Here is a 16,154-nt window from a genome sequence, read left to right on the forward strand (position 1 = left end):
GTGTGGATCATGGACAGAGTTTCTGCATATGAAATGAATAAGGTGATAAGGACATAATAAAAACACTGTGATTTCCTGTCAAAGTAATAACCTATTGTTTCCTATTTAAAACTGTGTATTAAATAGAAATTGATTTGCATGCATTTTTATCTTCACTAAGTGAAGAAAATTTTCCTTCAAGTTATTTTGTGTGACACTTGCTACTGACAACATTCTCTTAAATTATTCAGATGTCTTACTGTATTCATGAAAATACAACATCTGTAGGGAGTCTAAATGCAGCCATTTTGAAATATCCATGAGGCTGTCACAAGCATAATCCCACATCAGTATATTTTTAATTTCATGTTTTTTAATGGGCATTTTGGATAACCTTTGAGTGCATATTACTGTGTTGGGTGTGCAAGGCCAGGTGTTAAGAGTGGGCTGGCTACCGCCTGGCATCAGTGGGAAGCTGCCAGAAGCCTCTCCCATGTCCCTCAGAGCCAATTCCAGACAGCCCCTGGATGGACGCACTGCTGACCAGGGTCGAGCCATCAGCGATGGTGGCAGCACCTCTGGGATAACTGATTTAAAAAGGGCAAATACTGCTGGACAACTGGGAAAGAGGAGTGAGAATAGGTGAGAGGAGCAGCCGTGCTGGCACTGCGGGCAGGGCAGGAGGAGGGGAGGAGGTGCCCCCGGCACTGGAGCAGAGATTCCCCTGCAGCCCGTGGTGCGGCCCAGGGTGAGGCAGGATGGGACCCTGCAGCCCATGGAGGCCCATGGAGGAACAGAGATTCACCTGCAGCCTGGGGAGGGCCCACACTGGGGCAGGTGGAGGCCTGAAGGGGGCTGTGACCCTGTGGGAAACCCGTGCTGGAGCAGGGGCCTGGCAGGAGCTGTGGCCCCGTGGAGAGAGGAGCCCACAGTGAGCAGGTTTGCTGGCAGGAGTGGTGACCCCATGGAGAGCCCACTCTGGAGCAGTGTGCTCCCGAAGGACTGCACCCTGAGGGAGGGACCCTGCTGGAGCAGCTTGTGAAGAGCTATACCCCATGAGAAGGACTCAAATTAGAGAAGTTCCTGGAGGGAGGGATCACACACTGGAGCAGAGAAAGTGGATGAGGAGTCCTCCCCCTGAGGAGGAGGGAGAGCAAAGACAACTTGTGATAGACTGACTGCAACCACAATTCCCCATTCCCCTGCACTGTTGAGGAAATCCAGAGTGAAGTTAATCCCTGGAAGAAGGGAGGGGGGAGGGAAGCTGTTTCAGATTTAGTTTCATTTCTCAATATCCTACTTTGCTTTGATTGGTAAATTTAGCCAATTTCCCTAATTCAAATCTGGTTTGACTGCGACAGCAATGAGTGACTGATGTCTCCCTGTTTTTATCTTGCTCCTCCACTGTCCAGCTGAGGATAGGAGGGATAGAGCAGCTTGGGTCGGAACCTGGCACCCAGTCAGGGTCAGCTACCACAATCACATAGCAAAGAATTTTGGGCTAGTGGGATGAAGATGAGAAGATATGATAGAAATTCCTGCAACACAGGAAGGCTAGCTGAAATGTTTATTCAGTTTTTGAAAACATTGTTCTGATTTTCTGCTGCATCATAAATATCACTGATCTGAATAATTTCAGAAAACAGAAGGAGAAAGGGTTTGAAAAATAACAAACATTCATTATTGCTGAGTATACAATTGCTCTCAGCTTCAAAAGGCATTTGGCCTTTGAGCTTTTCCTGAGAAATTTAAACATCAACATAGGAATAAAACACAACACATCAAAATTGAAGGGGCATAAGAGAATCTGACTGCATGCAATATGATCAATCATGACCTTTCTTGTCTTACATGATTGTTTTCATGGATGTTGCTAAGAGCACTCAGATCACTAAATCAAGAGGAGATTTGACTTTTTGTCCTTCAACTTTAGTTGTACGAGTCTGCAGTCATGAAGACCTGGAGGCACAGGCCTGACTGCAGGCAGAATGAACTTTCTGAAATCATCCTCACCATTCCTATCATTAAACAGGGCTTTGCACACGGGTGTAGTCTGGAATACAAAAGCCATTCTCCAATACTCCTGTATGATGAAAAACATGTTAACAAAATAGGGGGTTGGTACTGCTTAATTTAGTGAATATTTTGTAGCAATTTTATTGATGCAGCAGCAAATGAAGGGGTATTCCCTGCCTACCCATCACTTCTGTCCTTGCTCTCAAGTCCCTAGCCTAATATAAAATCATGTTGATGTTGACACAGAATATGTATACAATACATCTCTGTAAATATTTCATAAGCATGTGGTCTTAACTATTTCCCTGCAACAACATGGGAGCAGTTCACTATCAAAAGCAGACCAATGTCAATGGAAATATTCCAGTTAATAGTCATAAATTTGGCTCAAGCCTGAGGTATCTGTATTTCCCCAATTACCTCACAAAACAACAAAAAAAATCAAGTAGTCCATAATTTTGCTAACAAATAAAATGTCAGCTATTCCAGACTAAGAGACTTTTTCCATATGCTCTGATGAATGCCAAACACTATGAAGCATAAGCTGTAAACACTAGTGCTGTTTTATGTTATAGCATTTTGTCAATGAATGTCACTTAAATCAGAAGGAAAGTTGTATATCATAATTAAATCAAAACAAAATTGCTTAATTAGAATATATTGCTTAATTAATTCAGGCCTGGCAGTTGACTATTTTATTTAGCAATGGAAGACACAATTTGCAGTGACGACTTTCAGCTAATTAAAAATTAAGGCAAATGTAATTTATTTGCTTCTAGGTTTTGAACTATATTTTGAAAATATATTCAAAGAACAAATTTGAGGCATTACACTTTGATTTACTTAAGAGGAGGGAAAACCAACAAAACAGACTATCCTGTGATGTCCAGGAACAATCCTCAGTAGATTCCTAGTGCAGTTAGAGGTCACTATGTCTAATGAGGCACGCACAAATGGTTTGAGACTTGCCACAGAACCTTGGACCTTTACATGCCAATGACACTGTCCTGATATTTCAAAAAGGTGTGAAGGGGCTGAAAAAAGAATCTTGACTCAGAAAAAGCTCTCTGCAAAGAGCATGTGCCCACTTGCTTATAATATCTGATGGCTTTTGTAAGTGTAATGCTGCAGCTTTCCACAATAACAGTATAAGCACCGTGGCAGTATTAGAGACTGCAGAATACAGAATAATTATATTTAAACTGGCCTTTAAAAAAAACGGGGTTACTTGAGTGCTGCAGTGCATTGCTGAAGGTAAAGATCTACAAATCATTAGCAGATTCTCTGCCATTTATGAAATGGTAGTTGCAAGCAAAAAAGTCTTGTAAGTTAAAAAATGAAATGTCATCCCACTCAACTATGATTTTCAGTCCAATGTTCACTGCAACGTTTATAGTGCTATCTATGAAATATTATGTTTCATGTGCAACATCCAGTCATAAATTAGAGTACATTTTTAATTGTACAATATAGGAGTGTGCCTCCTGTTGATGGAGTGACAAAACTGTCCTTTGTCCCCTCAAAAAGGAAAGAAGCCCAGAAGTTTCTCTCCTCAATTAGGTGAAAAAGACACTTCATAGGTTTAGGGGACTTCACCTCAAACTTAAGGATAGCTAATTGGACAGAAGCCAGAAGTCCCGCATGGGCAATTAACTAGAAAAAGGAGGGAACAAAGACACTAATCACTTTTGTAAGGTGTTTTACCAGGAGCAAGAATGTCTGGCACCTAGCTCAGTCTTTCTCTGTTTGTTATTCTGCCTTTTATTAAACCTGTTTCTTTCCAATACTGCAACAGAAGCCATCCTGCTGATGTTTATGCCTCCAAGAGCGGTAAAGCTATCCTGGGTATGTTATAGGCCTCTGAGAGCTTATTAGACCTGGCTTGAGGAGGTTACTACATCAGTAGAGAAAATTACAATTTAACTTCCAAGCTTCTATAAAATGTAGCACAGACTATATTTTCTGACCACATCAATTCTTTGGCATACCACTGCCCATGCACTGGCCAGTAGTGCCATATAGTCATTATAAGACATGCAAAATGTCACAATGGACAAACACGTGGAATACTCTGAAGTAATGCTTGTCTCTATTCAGAAGTAGGTATGTGTTGACTGAAAATCCAGTTGAACCCTTGAGGAGACCAGGCATTTTGAGCTTTACTGTTCCCTATGCAAGAATACCTCTGACAAACATGAATTATCAGCTCAAACTTCAACATAATTTCCTCTGAAAATGGAGCATTTGAGAAATACACATATACACACTGGATATTTGTAAGAAGCAAGGGACTTTGTTATGGAGGTACAAAGTACTGGCTGACTGCCCTAGTATGTGCTGGTATGGATCCTAATGGAGAGAGTGCCATTGGAAAACACCTCTAAAGAAAATTGTAAAGCAGCAATGTCTCTTAGGAGAAGAGTAAAGAGGCATAAAACTTCAGACATGGATGAATTCAACAGAGCATTGAACAGATTCTGGAAATCACAGTTGAAAGAATGTGCTCAAAGAGCAACAGTCTGCAAACACTCTGGCATATGCAAAGATGTGGACAACTTGGGAAGACTAATCTCAGGGGAAATTTTAAACTTTTTTAAAAAAACTGAATAGTCAGAAAATTATGAGATGGGATGTCCACATTGATTCACACAGAAGGGGGATTTTCTGGAATGAGCAAAACTCAAGAACAATGTATCACCTTCTGGAAAATCTTGGGGAGAATTATGATAGCCTTACAAAAAAAAAAAAAAAAAAAAAAAAAAAGGAAAGAAAAGAAAATAATAACATGCCAAAAGGCAAGAAAGTTAATTGGTGTGTTTCTATGTGGTTAAATTACACTGGGTGTACCACAGCAGTTGCTTAATACATAATCTTCTAGGTGTAAAATCAGCAACATTCCTTCTACATGGTGGATTTCAGACAATTTATATTTGCTCATTTCTCCTCTTATCTGCTGAATCCAAGCTGCATGCAGTGAGACAGTAAACAGGTCAGGCATCCCACGCTGACCAAATAATTATCTCCCAATGAGAAATTTTCTGGAAAGTGTCCTTTTACTTTACTGCCTCCTTTTTGCCATACTAAAAATTAAAATTAGTGAAATTATTAAAAACATAGAACTACAGTGTTGTTATGAGTAGTTTAAGTTTTCAGAAGTAACAGTCATCATTCTTTCAATGTGTAATGCTGCAACTGTAGTAGAGCTATCGACTACACTCCAGATGTAAATTGGGATCTATACTGTTAAATGGTATTTCTTGGAAAGCTTATTGTTTCAGCATACAAAATATGTTCAACCCAGCAGTCACATCCAATGTAATAGATGTAATGTAATAACAAAACTTCTCCAAGAAAGAAGAAAAATCTTACAGTTGTGTCCCTCGATCATTTTTGTTTACAGCACCTGAGCACTGAAAGAGAAAGCAACTATTAGCTTTTAGTGCCAGTGTACCCAGGGTAAGAATGCAGTATTGCCAGAGAAAGGTTTGCACCACATTGAAAATATACCTCATTCCATCAGTGTGTTTTTGATGAAGTTAATTAATCAGAAGATGGGATCATTAGCAGAATGTTTAAAGGTACCTACAATAAGGGATCTCTTCTTAGATTTAGGCATTCTGGGATGTTAATAATACATTTTTTGCTCATTCATCTTCCTACTAATGAAATAGGTTATCTTTGTAACTTCAGTAAAGGACAGTTATTTTAAAAGACAAGCTCAGAAAAGAGACTTTCCTGGCCTGTTATAAAGATGAGACTGTAAGTACATTTTCAGAAGAATGGAAGGTCATGGCAAAGATGTATCAAAACAGCCTTTTTATGGCTACCACAAAGGTTTACAATGAAATCCAGATTTAGTACTACTTTAGAGAAGGTACATGAAAGGCCAACAGTTCACAGGGAAAAAAAGTTCTGATGAAGAACCTTGGTATGAGAATTCAGGGGTCCTCTCTGTGCTCCTATCAAGGCACAAGAATTGTCCCAGCAAAATTCCCACCTGCCCCAGAGTGATCCCTGCACCTCTTTCAGTGGAAAAGAGAAACTTCTCTTGCTGCCATTTATGAAACATGAACTGATACTTCCCAGATGCCATCCGTACATCAGCTCTTTAACACTGCTTTCCAATGCTTGCTGCTAACACCACAGTAATGGCAATTGGCTGAATGAACTGAATAAACAAGATAAAGCACCTAAATCTTCTCCCCTAAGCCAATGGCTATGTTATTGCTCAGTTTTAAGAAATGCCCATGCCTGCATGCCCAGTCCTGCCAAAGGAGTATCACTTGCCCTGGAGCAGGCTGGAGGAGCACAGACAAACAGAACTGTGAGATGGTGAGCCAGGAGTGATGAGGATCCAATACAGGGAGGGGGAGACATCTGAGCCAAACTTTAAGCAAGTGTGGGGGAAGAACAGCAGTCACATACCAAGTCAGGCAGAAGTGCTGCAACCCCAAAGCAGCAAAGAGAAGGAGAGCTTGGCAGAAATATTTTACACTTAGCAAAAGCTTAAAGTTTTGAGGCTGACAGTTATCTACAGCACATTCCTGGACCAGGAAACAAATCTTTCCATTATTAGATATGAGTTCCATATGAGTCTCCAGAATTCACTTAAAATAAACAAATATTTTTAGAAAAACATCTCAAAGACAATCACTTGATGGCCAAATATAATTAATTCTCATGAGAAAGTGAAATATTCTCAGATTTCCAGTCTAATATTCACACTGCAAACCTATTTGAATATGAGTTGTATCAAAATAATAGCCAAGTCTCTGTGTACTCTTCTTAGCCTAATTCACTTTTTTAGTATATCTGTTAAATCTAGAAAATATGAAGAATAAGCATAGAATACTTCACAGTTCTCTGTTACAATAAAACTATTTATTTAATTGAAATCATTATAATGGAGCATTTCATGTCTAAGCATGTTTCAAAGCTAACCATATAGTGTCACAGAAAACAGTTTTTCCAGGGACAGCAAATCACCTGCAGATTTTTGGGAGGGATATGGACATTGTGAGCACTGGAGAAAGACAAATTCTTCTGTCCACAGCACAAACTGCAGGCTTCTCTTTCAGCTTCCTGTGCACCCATCTATTAAATATGGCAGAACTGCTTGAAGTATAAGACTTTGAAATATCTTATACTAAAGTCTACGGAAGAGAAACTTTGTCTCGAATTTTCAGGAAGCACCAGAGTCTGATATGCAATCTATGAAAAGCTAATCACTGTATTTTGGAGTACCAAGATATGCAAGATGTATTTTCAGATTCAGTCCTTAAGCTGTTGGTAAGACCACAATTAATTTCACTGAGAGCAGTGAAGTTGGTACTATTTTCTTTGCAGCTAAAAGCCATAATTTTTTGACTGCACTTCAAACTTCTGCTCCTGCAATGCAGAAGAGCACATGGAAGCCAGAGAATTCACAGGAGTTACAGAGAAATATCTCTGCTTAGGTCATACTGCAAAGAAAGTCAAGAGGGATATCAAGAAAGTCAAAGTCAAGATTCACTACATAAATGCCTGACCATGTTCTGAGACTTCTATTTTCCTCTAAGTATATGATATTTCTTAGTCATTTGATTCTTTTGTTATTTAGAGGTAACGAGGAAGGAGAGAGCCCTGTGTCTCTGGATATTGATGTTACTGTAATGTTTCAGCAGCAGCGATGTTACCTGTCAAAGCTTCACAGCATGCACAATTTAAACCCTCTCTCTTCATCTACTATAGCAATTTCTGCTTTAAAATGTCTGAGCTCCTTGATAATAGCTAGTTATTAATAGAAATAAGGGAAAGAAAGAAAGAAACTACTGTAATTTCCTCCCACATGATCATTCTGTCATCTTTCACACTTGCATCTCATTTCCTGAAGCTGCAATCTGTGTTTCTACTCCCCTGGTATTTACTTCCAGACTTCCTTTACACAGCAGTGTAAGACAAAAGAATTTATATAAAAACTAGTGTTCAACTGAATTTAAGCATGAAATTCAAATGCAGTCCACAGAGAGTTCTTGCTGTTCCAAAATCATTTTAGAGTAATCTTACAAATAATGAAGCCCTTTACATCAATACATTTTTTGTTGTGTATATTGCATAAAATCAATTTATGTTCCCATATGTGGCTCCTGTCCAATCAATGGCTCCAATAAAGCCTATAAATTAGTGAAGTGCCATAGAGCTTGACTATGACACAGTAAAATTCACAAGGAACAACATAACAGAAATGGTAAAATAATACAGAGAAATGTTATTAATATTCTTGCTGTGGCACAGCCTTAAATTCACTTTTTGCCCTTTGAATTTTCTTTTTTATCAATTTTTCTTATATGCCCCAATTTCTGCAATCAGTAACCATGGGGCTGGCAAAATTAACTGGGTACATGCACTAAGGAACCAAACTGAGATGAGCTGAGATGTGCAGCTCAGGGCTATCTCTCACATTAGTTCAGCCTTGGACTTAGGCTGTGAAGTAACTGGTACCTCAGAATGTGACTCTGACAAGTGACTATATAAAAATGGCACCTTTTCCCTGAGAAGGATCTGCTCTCTACATATGTTCAGTCATATATGCTGAATTTAATGAGTACCACATTTAACTTCATCATCGAGTGCTTTTTCACCATTACATCCACACTATTATAAAGCTAAGGGAGCAAGGAAAATGCAGTAAGATTGTATTCCTCATCTCCATCATGAATGCAATTTCAAATGGAACTTCAAAGTCCTTTGAGAACTTACTACAGATCACACAGTAAGCTCATGAAATTTGGGTTACATCACTTGGTGGTAGGTGGGAAAAGACAACAGTTCAGCTAGTTTTTCAGATGCTATGATAAAATTATGCTTATGGCATTTAGAAAAATGTAAATAGCTGGTCTTTGGCATTAAAGCATTAGATGCATCACCCTAGTGGTACTAATGGGAAAAATACCATGTGAGTGAATTTTGTAGATCAAACTTTGCAAATTCTATATGATCAAGATTCAGAATTTTCAGGTACATTCATTCTAGTTTTAAAAAATCTCAGTATGTCATCAGACAGATCTCAATCAGACATGTGCAAAGTACCCATGTGAGCACAAAGATATCTTTCTCTAAATACATATCATAGGTATATTCCTCCCACGTGAGCATTAATTATACACTACTATTATTGCAAGAGAGGAAACAATGACAGTTTGAGTCCAAGACTTTTCTTGTGAACAGAGGGGGAAATACACAATTTTCATAAGTTGTGATGCTGTCAAGATTTTTCAGGGTTTTCTTCAGCCACATCATTGCAGTACTGAAATCGGGAACAATGATGCAAAACCATGAAAAGCAGCTGACTGATTGTGACAGGTTCTGTTAATTGCAGCTACATGAAAATTATTGTTTCTTGAATGTTACCAGTGAAGGAAAGAACATGGGGACACAGGAAGCATCTGCACTTAGATTTGGTTCTTAAGTTAAAATATTCTCTAAAAAGAGTTAGTTGATATTTATGGTTAATTATTCTACATAGATTTTTTAAGACAATCTTATCAGCACATGGAAGTAAAATGGCAAAAATTGAAACTAATTGTCCCATAATGACTGACACTTTTTCCTCCTGTTGAGAATGCTATGCCATCATCCAATAGCCTTCTGCACACAGCAGGAAGGAAAATTACCAATCAATTACATGACATTTAATTTCCAATTTGAAACATTTTTCTACTGAAAGAAAGAAAGCAAAAAAATCCTAATTTGAGGCTAATAACCATGCATTTCCTACAGTGTTTTGGAAAGACATCTTTTAAAAAGACACCCTTATGCATATCCAAAATTTTTTAAATAACTGATAACCTTAAAATGAGGCAGTTTATAAAGTATTAGTATAAGCACTGATTTCTGCTGTTAGTACAACTATTGCTTATTCTGCAATCATTTCTTCAGATAATCAGTTTAGCAAGGATTCCAACTACAAGAATGTTGCATCCAGCTCACGCATGAGCAATACTAGAGAACAAAACTCCAGAATAAAGATGAGGAAGTAACAAAATGAAATAAAAAACAGAACTACTTGGGTTTTTGTTGCTGTTGAAATAAAGTTAAGGATAAATGATAATTTAGGGATTTTCATAGGTTTAAAACTTCTAGGGCTTTTTGCACATGGAAATGCTTGGTATGGTCATATTCCCTTCTCTTCTGTAGACCAGAGAAAGCCTGTATGATAAAGCTTTGAATTCCCTTGGACAGATGACAGCCTAAGCCTAAGGTTATCTTCAATGAGTGAGTTCTCATCACTTGGGTTTTGCATAGCCAGTGTTGCTACCTCCAAAGGAAGAGTCACCACTGTTCAGCTTTTGCAAAAAAGGACTTGCATGCCTGTCTTCTGGCATCACCTCTTAGAAGGTGCTGGAGGCAGTTCAGAGAAGAAGCAAGATTTATGAGTCACTTCTGTTTTTAGCACACCCTGCTGACTAAACAGCTTCTCACTCAGCATGCTGGCTGCTGAGCAACCCATTTTGAGGTACTCACATCCTCCGGATACTGTACAGGAAGCTTGCTCTGAAGCTGTGACACAGTCCAAGGATGGAAGGAGCACAGGTATTCGTAAGCACAGCATCAGGAATTCTCTAATCTAACCCACAACCTCAATTTGCTCTGCTTTCATAAATAGGATGACAGAAGCAGTCTGGTGTCTCTGCCTGACGTTATGGCCCTTCTGTGTCATGAATATTCCTGGAGGTTCTGCACAGGTTTGAAAGAAACTTGGTGGACTCAGGCCAACTGCTATGCCTGGGCTGCATTTTGAAAGCAGCCCTTCTGCATGCCTCTTTCAGATGGCACATCCCAGAGTATCATGCCCTTTTAGACTGAGGGATGGATCTACCCTAGATCTGGACAACAGTCTGCAGCAGCATTCTGACTGAGACAGTGATTGATAGATCATTCTGCCTCATTAGCCACTTACTCCTGCAGGAGGGCAACTAAGGTTAGTGTTATTGCCAAAACAACCTGAGGGAGCTAGAAATCCTACTTAATAGGCAAGGCTGATTTATTGCTACTGCTGGCTTTCCCAATTTTGTTCTGGGCACTTCTTTCCTCTGACCCAGTACAGTGCTCTTTGTTTTAAACCACTGATTCAGTAGATGTTCAGGGGAAAGTGTTGTTCATCAAAAGTGTTTAAGTAGGATAATTCAGTTTTTCAGTTTGTGGATGGAAACTTGGGCAAATTTTACTTAACCTATGGGTAATTACACTTGGAACACTCTGAACAGCTCACTGGTTACAGGATAGTTACAGGAATGTTGTTTTTAACGCAGCCCAGTAGATATTACTACTGCAGTTAAGTCTCTAATAGCTAAACACCTTGGAGCATGTTGTCACACATCCTAAGTTTTCCTGTAGACTTAGCTGATTGAGTTAATTGTCCAACTGAGACATCAGAAGAAGGGCTGAGTGTACACTAAGTGCTATACAGTTAACATTTACACAGAAAGAAAGAATTTCTGAATAAGCAAAGAATTCTACTTTGTATAGACTTATTGACATAATTTAAAAAACAACCTGTTATGTTTCAGTTTTTATTTTCTTGATGGTCATGTTGTTTAATTGAATGCTTCAACTTTTGTTATTTTGTGGTTTCCTTTTTTTTCTCCCTTATTTAGTTTACTGTAAACCTCTATTTTCAAGTATGGAATTATCACCATTTATGGGTCAACACTCCTTCTATAACCATAATCCATTTAAAACAGAAAACAAAAAAAAAAACTTATTGATCATATTTGCAAAGTAAGTAAGATTTGCAAAGGAAAGTAGGATTATCTGTTGTCACAGAATGAAGAAAATTAGTTATGTGTTCAGTTCCCACTTTTTTTAAGGTCATCACAGCTAGTGTAAAACTATGCATCTTTATCTAACTTTTAGCTGAAAAATGTAACTTCTGCTATTATGTGATCTGTGGCCTTCTGGGTGTGACAGAGCAGACCTGAAGGTGGGGAGAGTTTCAGCACTAAGGGTACACACCTTCTGAGGTCATGTGCTACCCAATGTTTGGCTGGTGAACTTGGCCTACAAGGAGGATGATACACAGCAAGAGGTTCATGCCTTTTACTGCTCAAGAGGAGCAGCCAGGATAAGCAAGTGATAATTTTAACTTCCTTTACATCTTCTGGTAGCTGGTTAATTTTTGCCCTCTGCAATTTCTAAATCAAAGTGAATTGCTCTGGAGAAGGAAGAGGGTACTGAGCCAAACAGAAGCATGATGTAGGGAGGCTAGCACGGCCTTTAAGCTTCTTTCAGTACATGTGTTTCTGCTTTGTGACATGGGCATTTCTTCTTCATGGATGCATGTAAACATGGGACTGGACTCAAATGATAATTCCAGCACTACTTGCAAGAGCCTGGTACTCTATAATGAACGCAGAACTAATTATTAAAGAAAATCCTCTAAAAAACAGAGCTAATAGCTTTCCAGAGATTATACCAACATTATAAAGCATAAGAACAAAAGAATTCAACATGACTGATGAAATTGTTTGCTTTTTCTTTAGAAGAAAGTAATAAATAAGTCAGCATTTCAAAGTTGTGTGAAGAGAAAAGCTATTTCAGAGAAAGCACACGGATGCATTGTTCTGTAGCAGGGGAATTTGATGAGCTCCAAAAATCTCTTTGGAAGAGAAAAGATGTATTATAGTATGTGAAAAGAAGAAATCTTCAGTAACAGGCCGTTATCTAGCTGCTAAGGGCTGGTTCTCAATGAAAACAGAGCAGAATAGAATGGATAGTTTAAGCACTGTGAGGTGAAAGCAGAAAATTGGACTTAGAGCACAAGGGACATTCACAATAGAATGAAAGTGGATGCAGTAAAGTGTTAAGAATGTGACAAGAAGAAGATTATCATAAATATGAAGAGACAAAAGTCAAGGTTTTGCCTTCACTTCAACAAAAACCTTGGAGAAAAAAAAAAAAAAGGGAATTAGCCCTGCTGGAATGTACATTAGCAAAGAGAAAAGAAAGATGAAAAGCAGAATACCCTTTCAAGGTCATTTTAAACTAAGCAGCAACTACTAAACCTCTAATTACAAGCCTGCAATTCTTGTTTATTTATTAGCAATTGCTAGCAAAAAAAGAGATAAAAAGCTTAGTTCAACATAGTTTTGAAGTTCATTCTGTTCATATTTTTGCTGCCAAAAAGCAAATAGAATAATTGAAAATTATTTAAACCTAGAAAATAAAGACAAGTTTGTAAATGAAAAGGTCATTATCTAATTGTTTTACCACACATTAAATAACATATTTTTCTTGTCTTCTGCCCTATACAAAAAAACTAACAGCTTTAACTTCACAGAACACCTAAATAAATGAAAGCCAAGGCATCTTCTCAGAACTTAGGAACAAGTACAGCTTCCATGCTGTACACACATGCATTCCACTTTTCGTTGAAGAACTAAACAAGCCTGGAGGCAAGTTGAGAAGTTTCCACCACAAGCCCCTTGCTATTAAGATCCCTAATGCAGCAACTGTGTTTCAGCCATTACCAGCTATCACAATAGGAGAGAGAAGCAGCATTTATGGCAAGGAGTGATATTTGTTTTTAATCCACAGGCATAAGCCATATCTGGAATTTTCATCACCTTTTCAACCATTTGAAAACAATAATTGTTACCTCTGTTAAATGCCTTCTCTTTCTAAACCAATACTCTCCAAATGTAAACGGTAGTCACAGCTGCAAAGGGATCTACTGCCAAAATACACTACTGGGAGAGAAGAAAATATAGTGGCAGGTGGCTCTCTCCCAAGTGGAGAGTGCTGTCTCCCTGAAACACTGTTGGCTCTTGTAAAAGAAATGCTAAAGAGCAAAGAACTGCAATATCAGCCAGGCTTTGTCTGTCAGTGAATGCTATTAATGGGAACAAACTAAAGGTTTTACCCTTAGTAGAAAAAGATGGAAAGGCTCAGGAGGGCTGAAGCACTGGGATGCCTTTTACTGCACACAAGGTGAAAGTAGTCAAAATTTTGTAAAGATACTTTTTTAGTTAGGTTGGAACTCAGCAGTAGTCTTTACTTCCCTCACTCTTACATTTCTTACTCTTTCTGTTTGCAGATCCTGATTAAAGCCCAGCGATTGCTTCACTAGATGTTTGCCTATCCCACATTCCAGTCCCAAGAGTTTACTACCAGCAGGGGACAGTTGAAGGAATCAAAGCTCAGGGAGGTGATGAAGCCCCTTAGTGCAGCTACACCAAGCAAACTGATGGCACAACATTTCAGGAAATACATATTGCCTGTGACATGGGAGGAGCTCAACACAGCAGCTTTTCCTGCTGATAGAGTGAACTCAATTAAAAGTGGGGATCTACAAGGTGAGAGAGAGCAGCAGAGAACTGCCCTATAGCACAAAGTCCTCCGGTCAGAGCTCACTTCAGAGGGAACTTACCTGCAGCTGTGCCGGGAGAACACTGAAGTTATCATCTGAAACTCTCAAAAGACACTCCTGAAGCCTTTGTATTTCTACCTTTTTATCTAACATAACAAGAACTTATATGCTCATTATATATTTTACTAGGTCCTTTGCAATGCTCAAATCAAGAACTTTTAGATTTACAGTACAGACACTTACTAGCTCATTTCAGTATTCGCAGTAGATTCTGAATCTAATCTTTGCCTTGTTACAAAAACCCTTGTAAGACACGAAATAAATGGATACTGGAGTGTTAAGTATCTATATTCTGCTTAGGAAAGGCAATGGCTGCCTAGCATTTACAGCAGGGATTACAAGCATGACAGTTAGGTACATTTATTCCTTCTCTATGCAATTATTTCTAGCTGGCAAATTTGAACTTTGCTTATTTTTGTCGAAGCCTACTCACACTCCTTGTGACAAACCATCCTGGAACAAAATTGGCAAGTGACACCCGCTGTGAAATGAGAATCTGATCAAACATAAAAGTTGTAAATTATGTTGAAATATACTGAATAGCCTAAAAGGCTTTTAGGGCTGCCTTTATACCTTCATACATGGGCAGCCTCAGGGACATGTTGTAACAGGCCTTCAGTCTGGATATCATAACTAGCACACTGTGGTGCACTGAAGGAGCACTGACATGCAGGAAAGGTTACAATCACTTTTTATCACCCGATATCCCAGCACAACCTGCATTAACATTGGGCTTTTCTTCTACCTATTAGGTGGTTTTAGCCCCTTCCCCTTGCTCATGGCAGTTTTTCACTCTCCCCTTCTTCTTTCTGGTGTGTGACTCATGCTATCCTAAGAAACACATTTCTCTGCTTCATTAACCAACTTTATTCTATCTTTTTAGATGCCTTCTCTAGAAATTTTTCGCTTCTCTATATTCTTCCACTCTATCTGTATCTCTATCCCTGCAGTCACCGTGCAATCTTAATAGATTTAGCTATTCATGCCTTTGAAAAATCTCCTCCTACACCTGCATAATTCTCCTGCTATGCAGCAAAACTCTTTCTTACTTTTAGCTCCCCTCTCATCACTTCTCCCTTCCTGCCTCTGTTCTATTTATTCAATTTCGCTTATCTAACTGAGGCCATAGTTATGTCAGCAGATCTCTGCAGAGCAGACATGTCAGCACAACTTCTAAGCTATGTTGTTATTCTGATACAAAGAGTTTTTGCCAGCCTATATTACCCAATTTCAGTAGACAGTGTAACTGCACCAGCAACTGCACCTCCTCTTCAGCACTTGTTCTTCCTACACCCATGGCGCCAATGGGTCAGCAGCTACACAACAGTCAGGCTGTTCAGCCACACTTGTCAGACAGTCCTTGATGCAGAGACTTTACTTTTAGAACAACAACAAACATGAAAACACAACAAAGAATGGTATTTATGGTGCAGCAAGAATATCTGCTTGAATGCATGTATAGATCCTGATATTCTGTGTGTCTATCTAAATGGGCTAAGGAAGGGGCTCAGTTTGCAGAGTACAACATCAATGCTCAGCACTTCAGCAGAAGCAAATAAATACATGAATTTAGCATAGTTGCAGTGAATAATAACCAATTATTCTCAGGTCTCTTTTCATAAGTCGCAACTGCTTAGGAGTGATGGAAATTTTAATTTTAAATGGCCCTTGTTAGAACAGAAGGCTGTAAAAAGATTTGTGTAAGAAAAGACATTACAATAGCAGAGAAGACAATGGGCTGTTTTTAGCAAGG

General features: G+C 38.8%; 1 protein-coding gene across 4 annotated transcripts in view; it reads right to left on the minus strand.

Annotated features, from left to right (window-relative positions):
- Positions 1–16,154, minus strand: part of SYT1 (synaptotagmin 1) — a 333,529-nt gene that overhangs the window by 124,664 nt on the left and 192,711 nt on the right. The window lies entirely within an intron of this gene.

The sequence above is a fragment of the Melospiza melodia genome, chromosome 4, assembly GCF_035770615.1.
Source record: "Melospiza melodia melodia isolate bMelMel2 chromosome 4, bMelMel2.pri, whole genome shotgun sequence".
NCBI lineage: Eukaryota > Metazoa > Chordata > Aves > Passeriformes > Passerellidae > Melospiza > Melospiza melodia.